The 12,481-nt window shown below is 49.2% G+C and overlaps 4 non-coding genes across 4 annotated transcripts; 2 read left to right on the plus strand and 2 right to left on the minus strand.

The window, feature by feature from the left end:
* Positions 1-9,607: 9,607 nt before the first annotated feature.
* On the plus strand, positions 9,608-9,679 carry TRNAE-CUC (transfer RNA glutamic acid (anticodon CUC)). Its single transcript has one exon. It is a non-coding gene; the product is annotated as a tRNA-Glu (tRNA).
* Positions 9,680-10,461: 782 nt separating this feature from the next.
* On the plus strand, positions 10,462-10,553 carry TRNAY-GUA (transfer RNA tyrosine (anticodon GUA)). Its single transcript is given in 2 exon segments — positions 10,462-10,498; positions 10,518-10,553. It is a non-coding gene; the product is annotated as a tRNA-Tyr (tRNA).
* Positions 10,554-11,138: 585 nt separating this feature from the next.
* Positions 11,139-11,211, minus strand: TRNAM-CAU (transfer RNA methionine (anticodon CAU)). Its single transcript has one exon. It is a non-coding gene; the product is annotated as a tRNA-Met (tRNA).
* A 388-nt stretch (positions 11,212-11,599) lies between these two features.
* On the minus strand, positions 11,600-11,671 carry TRNAD-GUC (transfer RNA aspartic acid (anticodon GUC)). The gene has a single exon. It is a non-coding gene; the product is annotated as a tRNA-Asp (tRNA).
* Positions 11,672-12,481: the final 810 nt, after the last annotated feature.

The following is a 12,481-nucleotide window of genomic DNA, read 5'->3' on the forward strand; positions in this document are numbered from 1 at the left end:
GCCAAGTCAACGACCTGACTCATCAAGGCATCAAAGACTATTCAGAGGAGTCAGACATTTTTTCTCCTTACTATTACAGTGAGTGGTCAGATCGAGTCGACTTTCAATATTCTTTAAGTGACGTGCTGGACCTGGCTTTTCTGACCTGGTACGTTGTGTATCATTGGGTGAACTGCTGAACCTGGCTCTCCTGACCTGGAATGCTCTGCATTCTTGAAGTGATCTGACAGACCTTGCTCTCCTGGCCTAGTATATTCTGCATTCTTGAAGTGACCTACTGGACCTGGTATCTTGAGCATTCTTAAAGTGGCCTGCTGGACCTGGCTCTTCTGACCTGGTATCTTGAGCATTCTTGAAGTGACCTACTGGACCTGGTATCTTGAGCATTCTTAAAGTGGCCTGCTGGACCTGGCTCTTCTGACCTGGTATCTTGAGCATTCTTGAAGTGACCTACTGGACCTGGTATCTTCAGCATTCTTAAAGTGATCTGCTGGACCTGGCTCTCCTGACCTGGTATCTTGAGCATTCTTAAAGTGACCTGCTGGACCTGACTCTCCTTACCTGGTATTTTGAGCATTTTTAAAGAGACCTGCTAGACCTGGCTCTCCTGACCTGGAATCTTGAGGTTTCTTAAAGTGACCTCCTGGACTTGGCTCTCAGAACTTGGTATGCTGTGTATTTCTGAAGTGACCTGCTGGATCTGACTCTCAGAACCTTATATATGGTTTATCCTGCAATTGCAAACCACAGATTGTCGTGTTATTGTTGTTGTTGATGTTATTATATTATGAGAAATCTCTAAACTCATAATAAGGCATCTGGGGAGTGGAAGGCGATCAGGTTTGAGCAGAGGAAGGAAAGGGGTAGCGCCATTTCCTTGGATCATGAGCCCTACACTAGCATCAAGGAACCCCCCTCCCTCTCTAAGCATCTGGGACATTTAAACCTCAGTGTGTCTGGGACATTTAAACCTCAGTGTGTCTGGGACATTTAAACCTCAGTGTGTCTGGGACATTTAAACCTCAGTGTGTCTGGGACATTTAAACCTCGGTGTGTCTGAGACATTTAAACCTCAGTGTGTCTGGGACATTTAAACCTCAGTGTGTCTTGGACATTTAAACCTCAGTGTGTCTGGGACATTTAAACCTCAGTGTGTCTGAGACATTTAAACCTCAGTGTGTCTGGGACATTTAAACCTCAGTGTGTCTGAGACATTTAAACCTCAGTGTGTCTGGGACATTTAAACCTCAGTGTGTCTGGGACATTTAAACCTCAGTGTGTCTGAGACATATAAACCTCAGTGTGTCTGGGACATTTAAACCTCAGTGTGTCTGAGACATTTAAACCTCAGTGTGTTTGAGACATATAAACCTCAGTGTGTCTGGGACATATAAACCTCAGTGTGTCTGAGACATATAAACCTCAGTGTGTCTGAGACATATAAACCTCAGTGTGTCTGGGACATTTAAACCTCAGTGTGTCTGAGACATTTAAACCTCAGTGTGTCTGAGACATATAAACCTCAGTGTGTCTGAGACATATAAACCTCAGTGTGTCTGAGACACATAAACCTCAGTGTGTCTGAGACATATAAACCTCAGTGTGTCTGAGACATATAAACCTCAGTGTGTCTGAGACATATAAACCTCAGTGTGTCTGAGACATATAAACCTCAGTGTGTCTGAGACATATAAACCTCAGTGTGTCTGAGACATATAAACCTCAGTGTGTCTGAGACATATAAACCTCAGTGTGTCTGAGACATATAAACCTCAGTGTGTCTGAGACATATAAACCTCAGTGTGTCTGAGACATATAAACCTCAGTGTGTCTGAGACATATAAACCTCAGTGCACACCTGAATGAGCACAACTATAAATAGTTTGTCCTCATAGCCGCTTAGAAAGAGTCGCCACTTCTATACAGTTAAGAACCCCAATGGAATTAAGTCACTTTGTCTGACTTACTTGGGTTATCCAGGTTCTCTACACATATGCTGCTATGTATGATAATCTACGTAACTGTATTTGTGTATACCTGAATAAACTCGCTTAAAAATCCGACAACGTTTTCAGAAAATTAGGCTGATTCAAGCATTTAATGTTTTATCTTTGCAAACGTCTATGGTTTAGCATATGATCTTACATAAGGTAAGAGCAGCTGCTAGTTTTATAATGATGAATTTATTTGATCATTATAGAACTAGCAGCTGTTGTTACCTTATGCAGGATATGAGGACAAACTTTACGGACATATTTCCTCTAGTTTCTAGGATGAGTTTCAGCTCCTGGCCATTTTTTAGGATCTGCAGTTTCCTTGCCTTTATAGGCAAAAAAAAAAAAAAAAAAAAAAAAAATACATATCTTGTTTAAGTATTTCTTTAAAAATCCTATAATGTAAAGATACAAGATTTATTACAATATCTGGAGAGGGTTCCAGGGGTCGACGCCCCCGCAGCTCGGTCAGTGACCAGGCCCCGTGATGGATCAGGATCTAATCAACCAAATTTTTTTTTTCACTAATTTGGTTTTAAATTATAAGAACTACAAGACGGACGTCCAGTGGTGAAAAAACACGAAAAAAATTAAAAAAAAGATTAATGTCGTTTTGAAAGAGAAAAATCAGTTTTTAATATTTTGTGGAGAGAAAGATTTTATTTTTCTTATTGAAATACTTGTAATGATGGTATATATACTGCATTTATAATATATATATATATGTATATATATATATATATATATATATATATATATATATATATATATATATATATATATATATATATAGAGAGAGAGAGAGAGAGAGAGAGAGAGAGGAATGTTTACGTGTGCTGTTGTTGTCAGTCTGTGTCTCCCAGCACGTCAGTCTGTGTCTCCCTGCACGTCAGTCTGTGTCTCCCTGCACGTCAGTCTGTGTCTCCCTGCACGTCAGTCTGTGTCTCCCTGCACGTCAGTCTGTGTCTCCCTGCACGTCAGTCTGTGGCTCCCTGCACGTCAGTCTGTGGCTCCCTGCACGTCAGTCTGTGTCTCCCTGCACGTCAGTCTGTGGCTCCCTGCACGTCAGTCTGTGTCTCCCTGCACGTCAGTCTGTGTCTCCCTGCACGTCAGTCTGTGTCTCCCTGCACGTCAGTCTGTGGCTCCCTGCACGTCAGTCTGTGTGCACGTCAGTCTGTGCTCCCTGCACGTCAGTCTGTGTCTCCCTGCACGTCAGTCTGTGTCTCCCTGCACGTCAGTCTGTGTCTCCCTGCACGTCAGTCTGTGGCTCCCTGCACGTCAGTCTGTGGCTCCCTGCACGTCAGTCTGTGTCTCCCTGCACGTCAGTCTGTGGCTCCCTGCACGTCAGTCTGTGTCTCCCTGCACGTCAGTCTTTGTCTCCCTGCACGTCAGTCTGTGTCTCCCTGCACGTCAGTCTGTGGCTCCCTGCACGTCAGTCTGTGTCTCCCTGCACGTCAGTCTGTGGCTCCCTGCACGTCAGTCTGTGTCTCCCTGCACGTCAGTCTGTGACTCCCTGCACGTCAGTCTGTGGCTCCCTGCACGTCAGTCTGTGTCTCCCTGCACGTCAGTCTGTGGCTCCCTGCACGTCAGTCTGTGTCTCCCTGCACGTCAGTCTGTGGCTCCCTGCACGTCAGTCTGTGTCTCCCTGCACGTCAGTCTGTGGCTCCCTGCACGTCAGTCTGTGTCTCCCTGCACGTCAGTCTGTGGCTCCCTGCACGTCAGTCTGTGTCTCCCTGCACGTCAGTCTGTGGCTCCCTGCACGTCAGTCTGTGCCTCCCTGCACGTCAGTCTGTGGCTCCCTGCACGTCAGTCTGTGGCTCCCTGCACGTCAGTCTGTGTCTCCCTGCACGTCAGTCTGTGGCTCCCTGCACGTCAGTCTGTGTCTCCCTGCACGTCAGTCTGTGGCTCCCTGCACGTCAGTCAGTGTCTCCCTGCACGTCAGTCTGTGTCTCCCTGCACGTCAGTCTGTGACTCCCTGCACGTCAGTCTGTGACTCCCTGCACGTCAGTCTGTGACTCCCTGCACGTCAGTCTGTGACTCCCTGCACGTCAGTCTGCGACTCCCTGCACGTCAGTCTGTGACTCCCTGCACGTCAGTCTGTGTCTCCCTGCACGTCAGTCTGTGTCTCCCTGCACGTCAGTCTGTGTCTCCCTGCACGTCAGTCTGTGTCTCCCTGCACGTCAGTCTGTGTCTCCCTGCACGTCAGTCTGTGTCTCCCTGCACGTCAGTCTGTGTCTCCCTGCACGTCAGTCTGTGGCTCCCTGCACGTCAGTCTGTGGCTCCCTGCACGTCAGTCTGTGTCTCCCTGCACGTCAGTCTGTGTCTCCCTGCACGTCAGTCTGTGTCTCCCTGCACGTCAGTCTGTGTCTCCCTGCACGTCAGTCTGTGGCTCCCTGCACGTCAGTCTGTGTCTCCCTGCACGTCAGTCTGTGGCTCCCTGCACGTCAGTCTGTGGCTCCCTGCACGTCAGTCTGTGACTCCCTGCACGTCAGTCTGTGACTCCCTGCACGTCAGTCTGTGACTCCCTGCACGTCAGTCTGTGACTCCCTGCACGTCAGTCTGTGACTCCCTGCACGTCAGTCTGTGTCTCCCTGCACGTCAGTCTGTGACTCCCTGCACGTCAGTCTGTGACTCCCTGCACGTCAGTCTGTGACTCCCTGCACGTCAGTCTGTGACTCCCTGCACGTCAGTCTGTGACTCCCTGCACGTCAGTCTGTGTCTCCCTGCACGTCAGTCTGTGGCTCCCTGCACGTCAGTCTGTGACTCCCTGCACGTCAGTCTGTGACTCCCTGCACGTCAGTCTGTGTCTCCCTGCACGTCAGTCTGTGTCTCCCTGCACGTCAGTCTGTGGCTCCCTGCACGTCAGTCTGTGGCTCCCTGCACGTCAGTCTGTGTCTCCCTGCACGTCAGTCTGTGTCTCCCTGCACGTCAGTCTGTGTCTCCCTGCACGTCAGTCTGTGTCTCCCTGCACGTCAGTCTGTGGCTCCCTGCACGTCAGTCTGTGGCTCCCTGCACGTCAGTCTGTGTCTCCCTGCACGTCAGTCTGTGTCTCCCTGCACGTCAGTCTGTGTCTCCCTGCACGTCAGTCTGTGTCTCCCTGCACGTCAGTCTGTGGCTCCCTGCACGTCAGTCTGTGTCTCCCTGCACGTCAGTCTGTGGCTCCCTGCACGTCAGTCTGTGGCTCCCTGCACGTCAGTCTGTGACTCCCTGCACGTCAGTCTGTGACTCCCTGCACGTCAGTCTGTGACTCCCTGCACGTCAGTCTGTGACTCCCTGCACGTCAGTCTGTGACTCCCTGCACGTCAGTCTGTGTCTCCCTGCACGTCAGTCTGTGACTCCCTGCACGTCAGTCTGTGACTCCCTGCACGTCAGTCTGTGACTCCCTGCACGTCAGTCTGTGACTCCCTGCACGTCAGTCTGTGACTCCCTGCACGTCAGTCTGTGGCTCCCTGCACGTCAGTCTGTGACTCCCTGCACGTCAGTCTGTGACTCCCTGCACGTCAGTCTGTGTCTCCCTGCACGTCAGTCTGTGTCTCCCTGCACGTCAGTCTGTGGCTCCCTGCACGTCAGTCTGTGGCTCCCTGCACGTCAGTCTGTGTCTCCCTGCACGTCAGTCTGTGTCTCCCTGCACGTCAGTCTGTGTCTCCCTGCACGTCAGTCTGTGGCTCCCTGCACGTCAGTCTGTGTCTCCCTGCACGTCAGTCTGTGGCTCCCTGCACGTCAGTCTGTGGCTCCCTACACGTCAGTCTGTGACTCCCTGCACGTCAGTCTGTGACTCCCTGCACGTCAGTCTGTGACTCCCTGCACGTCAGTCTGTGACTCCCTGCACGTCAGTCTGTGACTCCCTGCACGTCAGTCTGTGACTCCCTGCACGTCAGTCTGCGACTCCCTGCACGTCAGTCTGTGACTCCCTGCACGTCAGTCTGTGTCTCCCTGCACGTCAGTCTGTGTCTCCCTGCACGTCAGTCTGTGTCTCCCTGCACGTCAGTCTGTGTCTCCCTGCACGTCAGTCTGTGTCTCTCTGCACGTCAGTCTGTGTCTCCCTGCACGTCAGTCTGTGGCTCCCTGCACGTCAGTCTGTGGCTCCCTGCACGTCAGTCTGTCTCCCTGCACGTCAGTCTGTGTCTCCCTGCACGTCAGTCTGTGTCTCCCTGCACGTCAGTCTGTGTCTCCCTGCACGTCAGTCTGTGGCTCCCTGCACGTCAGTCTGTGTCTCCCTGCACGTCAGTCTGTGGCTCCCTGCACGTCAGTCTGTGGCTCCCTGCACGTCAGTCTGTGACTCCCTGCACGTCAGTCTGTGTCTCCCTGCACGTCAGTCTGTGTCTCCCTGCACGTCAGTCTGTGGCTCCCTGCACGTCAGTCTGTGACTCCCTGCACGTCAGTCTGTGGCTCCCTGCACGTCAGTCTGTGTCTCCCTGCACGTCAGTCTGTGTCTCCCTGCACGTCAGTCTGTGGCTCCCTGCACGTCAGTCTGTGTCTCCCTGCACGTCAGTCTGTGTCTCCCTGCACGTCAGTCTGTGTCTCCCTGCACGTCAGTCTGTGTCTCCCTGCACGTCAGTCTGTGGCTCCCTGCACGTCAGTCTGTGTCTCCCTGCACGTCAGTCTGTGGCTCCCTGCACGTCAGTCTGTGGCTCCCTGCACGTCAGTCTGTGACTCCCTGCACGTCAGTCTATGACTCCCTGCACGTCAGTCTGTGACTCCCTGCACGTCAGTCTGTGACTCCCTGCACGTCAGTCTGTGACTCCCTGCACGTCAGTCTGTGTCTCCCTGCACGTCAGTCTGTGACTCCCTGCACGTCAGTCTGTGACTCCCTGCACGTCAGTCTGTGTCTCCCTGCACGTCAGTCTATGACTCCCTGCACGTCAGTCTATGACTCCCTGCACGTCAGTCTATGACTACCTGCACGTCAGTCTATGACTCCCTGCACGTCAGTCTATGACTCCCTGCACGTCAGTCTATGACTCCCTGCACGTCAGTCTATGACTCCCTGCACGTCAGTCTATGACTCCCTGCACGTTAGTCTGCGGCTCCCTGCACGTCAGTCTGACTCCCTGCACGTCAGTCTGTGACTCCCTGCACGTCAGTCTGTGACTCCCTGCACGTCAGTCTGTGACTCCCTGCACGTCAGTCTGTGACTCCCTGCACGTCAGTCTGTGTCTCCCTGCACGTCAGTCTGTGACTCCCTGCACGTCAGTCTGCGACTCCCTGCACGTCAGTCTGCGGCTCCCTGCACGTCAGTCTGTGGCTCCCTGCACGTCAGTCTGACTCCCTGCACGTCAGTCTGTGACTCCCTGCACGTCAGTCTGTGACTCCCTGCACGTCAGTCTGTGACTCCCTGCACGTCAGTCTGTGACTCCCTGCACGTCAGTCTGCGGCTCCCTGCACGTCAGTCTGCGCCTCCCTGCACGTCAGTCTGCGACTCCCTGCACGTCAGTCTGTGGCTCCCTGCACGTCAGTCTGTGACTCCCTGCACGTCAGTCTGTGGTTCCCTGCACGTCAGTCTGCTGCTCCCTGCACGTCAGTCTGCGGCTCTCTGCACGTCAGTCTGCGACTCCCTGCACGTCAGTCTGTGGCTCCCTGCACGTCAGTCTGTGACTCCCTGCACGTCAGTCTGCGACTCCCTGCACGTCAGTCTGCGGCTCCCTGCACGTCAGTCTGTGGCTCCCTGCACGTCAGTGTGCGGCTCCCTGCACGTCAGTCTGCGGCTCCCTGCACGTCAGTCTGCGACTCCCTGCACGTCAGTCTGTGGCTCCCTGCACGTCAGTCTGTGACTCCCTGCACGTCAGTCTGCGGCTCCCAGCACGTCAGTCTGCGGCTCCCTGCACGTCAGTCTGTGGCTCCCTGCACGTCAGTCTGCGGCTCCCTGCACGTCAGTCTGCGATTCCCTGCACGTCAGTCTGTGGCTCCCTGCACGCCAGTCTGCGACTCCCTGCGCGTCAGTCTGTGACTCCCTGCACGTCAGTCTGTGTCTCCCTGCACGTCAGTCTGCGGCTCCCTGGACGTCAGTCTGTGGCTCCCTGCACGTCAGTCTGCGGCCCCCTGCACGTTAGTCTGCGGCTCCCTGCACGTCAGTCTGCGACTCCTTGCACGTCAGTCTGTGGCTCCCTGCACGTCAGTCTGTGACTCCCTGCACGTCAGTCTGCGACTCCTTGCACGTCAGTCTGCGGCTCCCTGCACATCAGTCTGTGGCTCCCTGCACGTCAGTCTGCGACTCCCTGCATGTCAGTCTGTGGCTCCCTGCACGTCAGTCTGTGACTCCCTGCACGTCAGTCTGCGACTCCCTGCACGTCAGTCTGCGGCTCCCTGCACGGCGGCCGATACCCCGCAAATGACGCACAAGAGCCACTCAGAATGATCTGGAAATTAGAGCAGTGACTGTTGTAAACAGTACGTGGAGGGCACTCACTGCTTGATGAGGAAGGTCGGAGGGATGGAGGCTAGGAGGGAAGGAAGGAGGGATGGAAGGATGAAAGGCAGGAGGGAAGGAAGAAGGGAGGGAAAACAGGAAGGAGAGAAAGAAGAAAAGGAAAGAGGAAGGTATTATAAATACCATTATTATTAAGAGTCACACACCACCTGGGAAAATGGGAGGTATCCAGCATCGAGCTAAGGGCGAGACCTGAACCCATTCCGTGGACCAAGAGCCTCCTCACTGGCATCAAGGAACCTCCCTTGAGGTAAGAAGGAAGGGAAGGAAGGAGTGACGGAGGGAGTGAAGGAGGGAGTGAATGAAGGAGTAAAGGAGGGAGTGAAGGAGGGAGTGAATGAAGGAGTGAAGGAGGGAGTGAATGAAGGAGTGAAGGAGGGAGTGAATGAAGGAGTAAAGGAGGGAGTGAAGGAGGGAGTGAAGGAGGGAGTGAATGAAGGAATGAAGGAGGGAGTGAAGGAGGGAGTGAAGGAGGGAGTGAAGAAGGTAGAAAGCATCGTCTGGATTGTCATTGTTCCTGTATTTATCATTATGTTTCTTAGCTCTAAACGAGAACGTTATTCATTAGGTTGTGGGTACGTATTTAAGTAACCCAGGATAACCCGGTCAAGCCACGTCATCAAAGTGGCTTTGATCGACAAGTGTGTGAGACCACTCATCACATGGCTTGGGTTACTCTGGGTTATTATGCCTTCATGGGGTAACAAGCCTAATAAAATTTGAACTCTCCTTCCAAGGTTGCGAAGATATCGTCAAAATTTCTTACAGACTAGTAAGTCAAGTTTATTCAGGTAGACACAAATACAGTTACATAGATTATTTTACATAGTGACACATGTGTAGAGAACCTGGGATAACCTAGAAGGCTGGGGGGTGGGACATGGACCTGCTCCATATGGGTCAGTAGGCCTGTCGCAGTGTTCTTTTTTTCTTATGTTCTCCTTCCTGTTTTCCCTCCCTTCTTCCTTCCCTCCTGCCTATCATCCTTCCTTTCCTCCTAGCCTCCACCTCCCCTCCAGTAGAGAGTACCCTCCACGACACATGTTTAATAAATACATATCTTACAGACACATGTCTTGTAAATACAGAAGTTATCAATACACATATCCTGCAGATATGTAACTTATGAACACATAAAGACATATGTATCACTGACAAATATAACATGTGTAAGAGAGTGTACAACTCCCGTGTTGTCTAGTGGCTAGGATACGCGGCTCTCACCCGCGAGGCCCGGGTTCGATTCCCGGCACGGGAAAATGTTTTCATCAAATGCTTAAAGAAATATATATTTTTTCAACGATTCCCAGTAATTTTTAATATATTATCATGTGAAAACACTGAAGCTGTAGGTATAACAGCGAGGGATTAAGTTATGGTCATCTATAAGGAATAATAACTACGATATATCCTAAAATAAGCATTAAGCAAGCAAGTAAGTAAATAAGTAAGTAAGTAAGTAAGTTTATTCAGATACAGTTACACGAATTATCAGACAAATTGACTTATTTCCCCCTGGGGTGCATTTTCACTACAGTTAGTTAGTACTTATGTAACTGGGTGTTAGCTGAATGTTGTGGGTCGCATCCTGGGAAGGGGCGTGTAGAACTGAAGAAACCTAATGGAAATAAGCCAATCTTATGACAATGGATTTATTGAATTATCCCGGGTTAATAACCCAGGATAACTCCAAAAATCTACCAGATATACATTACAATACATGCGATCCTTAAACCATGTGTTCTCTCTGATTTCATATATATTACCTTGATTATTAAATTCGTTAACTGTTTACTCATAGTCCGAATGTTAGTCGCTAGATTATTATTATTATTATAATCAAGGGGGAAGCGCTAAACCCGGAGGATTATACAGCGCCTGGGGGGGGGATGTGGAAGGCAATCAGGCTTAATTCGGGGAACTGGAGCACAGATCCAATTCCCTAAATCAAGAGCCCCTCACCAACATCAAGGAACCTTCCTTGAGGGGTGGTTAGTCGCTAGAGGATTCGAACTGGAAATTTTAGAAGTATGGTCGACTCCTTCGATAGCTCAGTTGGTAGAGCGGTGGACTGTAGTTGGTAACTTGAAGCAGACATCCATAGGTCACTGGTTCGAATCCGGTTCGAAGGATACGTTTTAAATTTTTTTTATTATTCCTATTTTAAGACATTAAGCACATGTAGTGGCATATTAATAACAAAAAAAAAAAGCACAATACTGTGACTGGAATAATATAGAAAATGATCAGCACGTAGAAGGAGCTTACGACGACATTTCGGTCCGACTTGGACCATTTACAAAGTCACACTTTGTAAATGGTCCAAGTCGGACCGAAACGTTGTCGTAAGCCCCTCTCTTCTATGTGCGAGTCATTTGTATAGTGGCATATTATATAATAATAATAATAATAATAATAATAATAATAATAATTTGTAGAAAAAATATACACAAATTTCACAATTTTACGGATAATATATAATAGGACAAAACCCACGAAACCATCCCAGTACCTTGCCAGTTATAATATACCGCAAATATAATCTTAATAATTTTATGTCCATTCGAAATTGGCCTCCTTCCTTGAGGAACGTTTAACCGTGTAGAAATATCTCGTAATATGTACCAGTCAGTACAAATGTCTCTTACTTAAAACTTACAAGTGACTCTGGGGGTGGTGAATTTTAGACGACGTCTATCAAACGTAATGAAAATACCTGCCCCGAGTGAGGATCGAACTCACGACCTTGAGATTATGAGACTCACGCGCTGCCTACTGCGCCATCGAGGCTGTGACTCATATTACTAGTAATATCTTTCCATTCTTACCTTTGGACGTAGAGACTATATAATATTAGAATATCTTTATAATATAATACTAATGTAAGATTGTAGGCTAAATGTACATAATTTACTTTTTATGTGCCCTGGAAAATTCTGGAGGGTCTAGTCCCGTATCTGCACATCAGAATTTCTATATATGAGGCTTGGTAGATAACGTTAAATACCTCAGGTGAAAAGCAGGATCCAGTGAGTACACTGAGAGAGAACAATAAGTGTAGAAGTAACAACGTATAGGTTAGTAGGCCCAACATTCCTACCATTGAATCTCAGAACCTTCGAATGTTAAGAAGGCGTAGCTACTACCACTTGAGTCACTAGTTATCCAAAAGTGCATCCTCCCCGGCGGGGAATCGAACCCCGGTCTCCCGCGTGACAGGCGGGGATACTTACCACTATACTACCGAGGATGTCTCGAAGGTTCACTTAATCTAGGTAAAATCCTACCAATTTTAGTTACAGCGTACTTATGCTGTAATAGTTTTGTGTTGCTGTATTCTGTTACATTGTAAGACAGTGTGGAGGGTATGTTTATCCACCTCCCCAGGCTTTATTTAGTTTTTCGTAGCTCTCACACCAGCCTGCCGTTTCCTAAATGTTGGTGTGGGTCGCATCCTGGGACAAAACTGACCTAATTTGCCCGAAATGCTCTGCATAACAATGGGCTTTCTATACAATAGTGTCACCGATGTCAACTAGGACTGTATACCTTGTACATGTACTTGTAGTAAATAAAGACTATTATTAGAGTTTGCCATGTACTACATGTCTTAATTCACAGTGTTCCTACGTCTAGAGGACGCAAGTACACGCAGTAAGGTTAGTGACTCCCGGCCACTTGAGGGTTTGTAAATAAGACACATAATACTGCTCATGGCACTTTATTGTGAAGACATGTCGTCCACCAAGGACTTCATGAACTGATAAAGTAGCTAGTGGGCCATAACCCTCACTATGTCTTACTTACATACGGTAGGTATACACTACTAATCTGTTATCACAACTCGCGAGAAATGGTCACAAAAATATTCCCTGAAGGCACCTTTATTGAAAACCGTTCGATCCTCAATTATTGTATTTGAAGTGATCAAGGTTCAAGGATCGAAACGACCTAAATGAAGGTTATTAAGATAATTAATCTCTGTGAATATATAGCCAACACCATAACATATTTTACAACTGAGCTAGGATATATATATATATATATATATATATATATA

This window comes from Cherax quadricarinatus, chromosome 1 (genome assembly GCF_038502225.1).
Source record: "Cherax quadricarinatus isolate ZL_2023a chromosome 1, ASM3850222v1, whole genome shotgun sequence".
NCBI classification, from domain to species: Eukaryota; Metazoa; Arthropoda; class Malacostraca; order Decapoda; family Parastacidae; genus Cherax; species Cherax quadricarinatus.